The 9,211-nt window shown below is 38.9% G+C and overlaps 1 long non-coding RNA gene across 1 annotated transcript; it reads right to left on the bottom strand.

Moving 5' to 3' along the window:
* Positions 1-631: 631 nt before the first annotated feature.
* On the bottom strand, positions 632-5,914 carry LOC126829865 (uncharacterized). The gene is made up of 4 exons (XR_007683568.2): positions 5,819-5,914; positions 4,296-4,437; positions 1,864-1,967; positions 632-757 (listed from the first exon to the last, which is right to left on the bottom strand). It is a non-coding gene; the product is annotated as an uncharacterized LOC126829865 (long non-coding RNA).
* Positions 5,915-9,211: the final 3,297 nt, after the last annotated feature.

A 9,211-nucleotide genomic window follows, 5' to 3' on the forward strand; every position in this document is an offset into this window, starting at 1 on the left:
CCAGAAATGCTTTTTTTTCTTTCAGAACTCTGTTAGACCACCCAATTTTCTTACCCGGAAATGCTTTTTTTCTTTCAGAACTCAGTTAGACCACCCAATTTTCTTAACCGGAAATGCTTTTTTTCTTGCAGAACTCAGTTAGACCACCCAATTTTCTTACACGAAAATGCTTTTTTTTCTTGCAGAACTCAGTTAGACCACCCAATTTTCTTACCCGGAAATGCACTTTTTATTGCGTTTTTTCGGCTGGCAGACCCACCCCACCCCCCAGTTGCTGTTTGCATTTTTTTTTACAGTTGCCCCCTGCGTGCAAGTAAAGGAACCCTTGGCGTTGGAGTTCGAATAAAAAAGAATAGGCCGTAGTTATGCTCTCCGGGCGAAATGTTCCCCGTATCACGTTGCGTAGCATATCCCCGTCTTCAGACATTAGCGCAGTCGGTGCAGAACAGTAGAACGTTAAACCCCATTTCAGTTGATTTAGAAGCAGGATTATCCTGGTGCGTAAGCCAGCGCCACAACCGCCAAACCAACCACCTCCCCACGTACATGTGTCATACGGTCCAGCCAAATTAAAATTGTTACATACATCGATTGTATTACTTTATTTTAGTGAAAATAGAGCAAATCTTATACCCGAAGTACAAAATGGTTACTTGGGGATGTATTGCGGAAGTTGATCTCTAAACTTTGTGGTTTATCAAAATGATGGCAGTAGATACTATCAACAGTATATAACTATATGACGTCATACCCGCTCCTGCAAATATAAAGATGTTATAGCTAAGCGTCACTAGAGAACAGATACTAAGCTGGTTGGCCGACATTTTAATTTATAAATCTGCAATTTAAGTCGCAAACACTAAGTTTATATCGGTCTGTTAGCTTCGTGTCTGCCTACAATTAAGCCTGCTTGAGAACAGACACGAAGCTAATGGGCTAACATTAATGGACGGTGTTAGTTGAAAACACGAGAAGTATAATACTACTCTTAATGCTAAGCGTCACTGGAAAACAGACACTAAGCTGGTTGGCCGACATTTTAATTTCTAAGTCTACAATAAACCCTGCTTGAAAACAGATACGAAGCTAATAATGGACTAACATTAATGGACGGTGTTAGTTGAAAACACGAGAAGTATACTACAATTCTTAATGTTAGATTCCCACTGTCGTGCGATGCGTTATGATCGAGTTGTCCCTATTGAGTCCACGATCTGGTTCGTGCAGATACGTTCGGATACATTTAGATACGATCAACACGAGTGCTATGCCTGACCGCAAAATATGATATGACCTGATAGGATCACAACGATTAAAACCACGATTTAAATCGAAGCACGAATCGTGATAGTGGGAACCTAGTATTAGGTGTATACATAGTTCTTTGTGTGCAGAATGATAGCTAAACGTAGACCAACCCAATTGGAGTAAGATGTTCACTCTTATCATTATAAAGGGGAACGAAATACGGTTGATTAGACAGGCCGCAAACTGGACGAATAGGGCTTTTCAAACGTAAAGCTCATGCCACTGGTTGAAATTTGGCCTGGCTGCTAGCTCGTACACCAGAGAAGAAAATAGGCACCGTTATACGCAAACCACTAGAAAAGTCCGTACCAGACCAGCTTGGAAAATGCAAAATTAAGATCAAGGGAAGAATTTAATGTCAGTTAGATCTAAATATTAAGGTCCTTACTTTAACCCTACCCCAAAATCCTGAGCAACAATCACATGTACCAGGCCTATTTACATATTTACAAATCATGACCGAAAGTGTTAATACAAACTCTCTTCTTCGATTGTACACCAATTGCTATACTACCTCCATTATTATAGACAATTAAAGATGTCGTATATACCTACCACAGGATATGTTTCTTTTTACTAATTCGCGCTTGTATTTTTTCTCAAATTCACTAGTATAACATCCAGCAGTCTTGGAGCATGTAACATAGGTGTTCAACTCCCTTGAGAAAAGAAATTACAATACATGTGCCAGCTGATTAATATTTTAAAGCGGATGGGTTTGGGTATTTTCAGGAAGCAGTATGGATCGCATGCTCGGTATACCTCATCTTCAATAGAAGGCTTAATCTCGCCTTAACTACGCACATCTTATCAAGCCCTTCACGTAATACCCCGCATATTTTGGCACTATTTTTGATTGGGTATAAGCCCAGCTTGTGAACCTATCAGATTCCTTCGTTAAAAATATCGTTACGATTATCAAGTCTCGCGCTTATAGCTAAAATGTCTACATGTGACAATCGAGTTGCAAAGTTCAAGGTTCGATCAATGTCAAGGTTGCTGGAAATCATACCTGATCAATAATGAGTTTCTATGGAGGCCGCCATATTTGTTTACAGTGTGTTATGTGCGACGACCCCTGATTGGACAATGCTAATTGATCACGTGTAAACACAACGAGCGCAAAATTTCGGACAAAACACAAGCCCCTGTGTACACATTGGCGTGCACGTAAAAGAATCCTTCCCATTTGGAATTCGATGAAGAAATGCCATTCTCCATAGAAAATTCCGTCATATCAGTCTGCGTAGCGTATGCCCATCTTTAATTTTCCGATTAACTGCACGCTGCAAAATCCGGGGAACTTTCTTGACCCACACCAGGATCAGTGTAGATAATCGTAGTATGGAGAGGAATATGGCCGATAACCCGACATCACGACATTTTAACAGCACAATGCATATTTTTAATGTGGGCGTATCTTGCCTGGCAACCGCTGGTTTGTTTTGTAAGTAAAAAACGGTTGATTAAAAGTGCTATTTTTAAAAATGTGCATTAAATAAAACTCAATAAAATCAATTTTTATATATATTTTATCAGAAAGAGTGTTTAAATTAGCTGTCCTCCAAATGTAAATTTAATATTATTAGGTACAAAAAAGCTAGATGGGCTTAAAGGCTTGACAGGCATATCCCTCCATGAATAACAAGTTTGTTTTTTCTGTTATTTTTTTTTTTTTTTTAAAAAAAAAGATATTTTGTCACAAAGAAAATGATATTTTACTGTTTTTTAACTGAAATGATTTCGGCTCATAACAGAAATAAAATGAGGTTTAACGTCCTACTGTTCTGCCCTTACTGGGAAAATGAAGACTGCGGACAGAGGCGCTACAGCCTCTCTTATATCGAATTTCAACTTCCTCAGAGACGCTAATGTGTACACGGGACCTTGGTTTTTCGTCCCACTCGAAAATTTGCCCCTCCGCCCTGCACCACTGACAAGTGGAAACCACACCGGAAAATCCAGATGAACCGTCTCAGCCAACACCGGGAGCGAACGCTCGACCTATAGGCTAGACAAATCCAAACATAAAAATGTTTAAGAATGAATAAAGAAGTTATTTTTATGTGTCTGGTTCTTTTTTGTTGATATTTTTTGTGATGCATATTGTTCTAACAAGGAAAGTGTGGTCTACTCGTTCCCTAAATGACCTAGTTTGTGTCGAGTGGACTTTACCCCCCCCCCCCCCTCTACCTCTTGCTTGTCCATAGAGGAAGGAAAGTGACTGACCTCAACTGATCACGAATGGCAACGATAACCTCTGGAGTTTGGGATGTAAGGGATTGACCGCATCTGATCATGGTTGGCAACGATAACCTTTGGGGTTTCGGATGTATGTGTATGAGTTTTGGGATATTTGTGCTTGACCTCAACTGATCATGGATGGCAACGATAACCTCGGGATATATGTGATTGATCATCGATGGCAACGTTCTGAAATCAAGAATCTATGTTTACAAATATAAATCAAATGTAAAATCAGTTCATTCTTCAACGAAGTAAACGATAATGTACTAAAATACGATTATCGGAGGAAATGAAGTGAAATAGGGTTTAACGTCCCATTGTTCTGCTCCGACTGGGTTAATGAAAACGAGTATACGCCATACAGTGTACTATGGGGGACATTTTGCCCGGACAGCGGCACTCGAATTTCAACTGTCAAAGGATCTTTTACGTGCATCACTTGAACACCGATCTGTAATTACATAAATATATAATTATCCTGTTCTAGATTATACTAAACATTTAACGTAACGCCTGTAAGATATACATGTATAAAATAATCTGCACACTTCACACTGCCCAACGTCACGTTGCTGATCATGTCAAGGGTTCCTTTACGTGCACGCCAATGTGTACATGGGACACCGGTTGTTCAACCATACTAGCCTCTAGGCACTTGTCATGACATTTGTCCTACACCGCTGGCACTTCACCCTCTGTACTCACATAAAGAATACAACACAACCATCCAAACAACTTACGAGCATATTTTGTCCATCTTATATTCTTTATTGCCAGAACCAAAGCCTATATCAATCAAATTCGCTAAGTACTTTCTACCACATTCCCCAACTTTAGATTGATTACATACTGCTTCTGCCATATACATACTCGTAATCAAACCTATAATAAGATTTATTATTTATGAAATGGGGTTTAAAGCGATAATTTCATATTTTTAAGTTATATTTTTAAAATATATTAAAATAAAGCCTTAAAATAGATGGTATCTATAAGCAGTCCTACCTTGTTAAAGAATAATCATATTATTCCTATAATTCACTATTGCCAGTTGAGAAATTGGCAAAAATATATTTTTCAACTTCAAATTCAAACGTTTGAAGATAGCTTTTCCATGGGGGAAAATGGAAAAACAAGGGAGGTAATTGTGTTATTAATCCCAGGGTAAATGATTTTGAGTGTGAGAATGACACCTATGAATATGATCGTATAATAGTGAGTTGACAACCCATTGAGCAAAAGACATAGAAATAATTGTGTTTTGACTTTCTTAGAAAATATGAAATTCTCGCTTTAACACTCTGCTGTTCTGGGCTAATGAAGACGAGTGTACTATGCGGGAAATTATGCCTTGACATCGGCGCTACGGTCTATTCTTATATCGAATTCCAACTACCAAGGTTTTTTTATGTGCCCACCTTTGTGTACCCGAGACCTGGTGATATTGTAACACTAGTTATTACAAATATGGCCCCCCACTGTGATAGTAATTTTGCTGGATAAACCCACTTTATATAGAGTAAATTCAAGACTAAAAATGTACCCCAAACTACATGAGAGCATTAAGTTAAAACTTCTTTAATTGTCCCCGAGCCTAATATGCTAGTACACACCTTCTCTGCTAATCTCTTTTGTGTCCATTACTGTAATTATAAATGCTAGTAAAAGGTAGGTGGTGAGATTAAATATAATTTAAAAAATAAGGATAGAAAGGCGGAGTTTCTAGAACTGAGATAAGAAATAATTTTAAACGCTAGAAAGGTGGAGTTACTATTAGAAGTGAAAATAGAAACCATTTATCAAAGTTGGAGATGGTGTTATGTTGTGACAAGACTGGTGTCTAAAAGAAGAAGAAGATGATGAAGATGAAGACTGAAGAGAGAGAGAGAGGGAGGAGTTTAACACAAAACAGTATGGTTAATAAGGATGTCCCGGGATCGCTCCCGGTGTTGGCCCATACAGACCCTCATGATTTTACGGCGCGGTTCCCCTTGACAGTAGTGTCTAGTCGTGGACTAGGAAGAAAACACATTGGAGTGCACTTAAAATAAAATTCGAAATAAGAGCAGGCCATAGCGCCGCTCAACGGGCAAAATGCCCGTCATAGCCCACTCGCCCGTCATAGCCCACTGTATGGCGTATGTCCTGCTTCATTAGCCCAGTCGGAGCTGAACAGTAAGACGTTTAACCCCATTTCATTTCATTTCATTTCATTTCATTTGGTTTTCTTATAATAGGAAAATAAACATACCATTATACTTACAAATGGAGAAAGGTAATAGACGCTGAATCCTCATTTTCTTGTGTAGGTTTGTAGTCTAATAAGTTACTCTTTCGATCTTATAGAAAAGTGTCTGATTCACGAAACAGTGAGCTAATAAATGGTGACTTTGCCCCCCACCTTTTGCTCTATATCCTGTTGATTCAACTATGGAAGCCGATAAGTACCCCATTGCGCCCCCTTGCCTTCTCGTTAAGAAATGAAATGAAATCAACAAGGCGAAGCTAAGAAGTGACTCGGCATTTGGGCTTCGCACTGCTTAATTGCTGACTTCGCGCTGCTACTAGTAGCGACGAGAAGGCAAGACAGAGCGAGATTTCAACCATTCGCACCTCGTTGATGCGAAAGTAAGAAGGGGTGAGCGTGTACTTCTCGACTTCCATACTCAACCGATTTGTTTACTTAAAACACATTTATTTAAATCTCGTAGATATCATTTTATATCGTACACGTCATTTTACCTGGAAATTATGCAATGTGTTTTACCTAAAGGCCCTATGCGTCATTTGCATTTTCTCTAAAATATCAATTTTCTCACGTCACTCAATTAATCAAGAAATAAAATCAAAATATCAACGTTAAATAACCCTGGATTTAATCCGATTTAAAATATGTCCATCGGATTTATCTGCCACCAATAAAGGGGTATTGTGGATGATTAGATAAAGAGCAAACAGTTCTTGCTATAATAGTTAAAAATTAAATAACTTAAAGAGAATATGCCGAAAATTTCAGTCAAATTGCTTCACCCTGAGCCGAGAAAACCGAATTTAAATAAAACACTGTAACCTCATTGTAACGGTCATTGTTTATACCGTTTTTACGATAATAAACAAAGTCTCGATTATCGATTTCAACTCGGTTTAATATCGTACCCATCAGATGACACAGAGAGTTGATTAACATTTAAAACCTCAAGAAAGACCTGCAGTAGGCAGATTTATATCTTGCATAATCTACGTTTAATAGCGAATAGCATACATCGATGGAATTTCAATTGATCATAACTTTGTAAATGCTGAATGTTGGATTGATATTTCTATTAGAGATTAAATTGTCACAATGTTTATAGCGCTATATCTAGCCTTTAAAGTTTAATATATACAGTGTATATAGACATAAGATTTAATATAATATAAACATAACGATATAGTTCATAGAGGGATATAGAGGGAGCGCGGTATAGCGCGGGATTGCGGTTGCAAAACCATTGGACTATTGAAGTGCCTAAACCATGCAGTGGCGGCGCCAAGGGGGGGGGGGCAATCTGGTCTGCCCTCTGTTTGCCCCCCCCCCCACAATAATTTTAGAAAATAAAAAAAAGTATTTGTGATACGTTTCGGTAATCAATACCTTCTACGGTGAATAAATCCCACATCCCCACTCAGTCATAAACTTGCATGTTGTAGAGCATTTCCTATAGTCTATTTTTCAAAATTTTCTTGGCGAGGTCCCCAATGGACTCGCTACTTTGGCGCCCACAAGGGGAATTCGTTTGACATTTTGTTCTCTAGTCGGATAAACTAGTGATCAGGCGACGAACGGTATCTGGGCAGAACAAATTATCTCGACGATCGGTGCCTGACAGAATACTGTAAGACAGCATTTCCGGAAGTCTATTTTTCAAAATTTTCTGGGGGAGGACTCCCTACTTTGAGGCTTCGTTTGACACGTTTGGGCTTCGTCCGTTCGATTGACACTTTACCTCATCGATCAGTGCCTGAAATACTGCCAGGCTGCATTTCCGGCAACCTGTTTTTCAAAATTGTCTGGGGGATGCCCCCTACCCCTAGTTGAAGCTCGTGCCTTTGCCGCCTTAACCTTGGACTTTGCCCCAGCTTTGCCCCTCCAATCACCGACGGCTGGCGCCGCCACTGAAACCATGGAATACACGATTGACTGCAAGTGGAACACATTGAAGTTGCGATTTTCACATATAGTCTACGAATATTAGTCTAGATGCGTTGTCATTGTTAACATTTGTGAATAATAGGTCATTGGCTAGATTATCCGGCCTTTTACATTATCATTAACAGCGTCTAAAGGAGGTAACTCCTTCTAAAACAAGATGATGACGCCCATGAAATTAATTTAAGAATGCCATTTCAAATAATCCATTTGATTGCATGCAAGTTCAATATCCAACACTCTATGGGCCATATCTATGTTTTTTTTAAAAAAAAATTAATCCTAATTCGTCGTCACGATTCATGTTTTTTTTATATTAATGCAAGAATTATGGGATTTATTGCGGGAAGGGGCGCAACTCTTACTTGACTTGGACAAAGATATTGGATAATCAACCAAAATAAAAACCAAACCCCCGGTTACGCATGGGCAATGGACTACACGTCAAATATTGACAACGGCCCCAGGCCCTCCATACGTTGAAAACTAGGCGGTTCTGGGTGACCGAGACTAGGAAAATTTCGGTTCTTGCCCCTAACATTCATCGAGCCCGTACGCCTATCGTTGTATCCCCCTGGTACTCAAGTATAAGATCTAATACTGAGAAATGTGAGAAAGGAAGACATTTTGAATAGACGAAACAAACATTTTATTACACACCCAATTTTTCACGTTGACGTGTTATGCGGTCGCCCCTGTCCGTCTGTACGTTGACGCGACCGGTCATACTTGTTTGTGGCCATTTTGATATTAGCACTTATTAGTTTATAACACTTCAAAGTCTTTGGAAATTAATAAATCAAAATTTTATTACACACCCAAATTTTCAAGTTGACATGTTATACGGTCGCCCCTGTCGTCTGTACGTCAGTGCGGCGGTGCGACCGGTCATACTTGTTCCATACTGGCGAATAACGATTTTGATGAAACTTACAATAATATATGTTTCTATTCCAAGGATCTCGGATAGGTTCGGTTTTATCACGTATCGGACCGTGACATCATGGATTATTCTCCCTTGAATGTACGAAAAGAACGCGCGGAACCTCTAAAAGTAACAATTTTGCCACGATTTTGATGAAACTTAGAATATATATTTGTATTTGTAACAATTTTGGATGAATTCGATTTTGTGGCAATCGCACTGTCATTGTCAATTCCCTTGCTTCCTCATTTACACAGATAGTGACAAAGCCTGTAATACATATACCAAGGTCGTAGACCCGCCGATTCAGATGCAACTTTGAATATGTGTCAAGAATCATCAGATCTTGGATAAGTTTAATAAAATATCTACAGAGTTTGTAAACCGTTTAAAGACTCTATTTGTTTTGCTATTCAGATAAAACTTAAAATATGTTAAGGGTCTAATGGGATGAATTGGGATCATGAGCTGCATGAAACCTACCGATTTTCACACTTCGCTATTGGTCATGGATTAACTGTATACATGATCGGTATATCGAT

This window comes from Patella vulgata, chromosome 8 (genome assembly GCF_932274485.2).
Source record: "Patella vulgata chromosome 8, xgPatVulg1.2, whole genome shotgun sequence".
Lineage (NCBI taxonomy): Eukaryota > Metazoa > Mollusca > Gastropoda > Patellidae > Patella > Patella vulgata.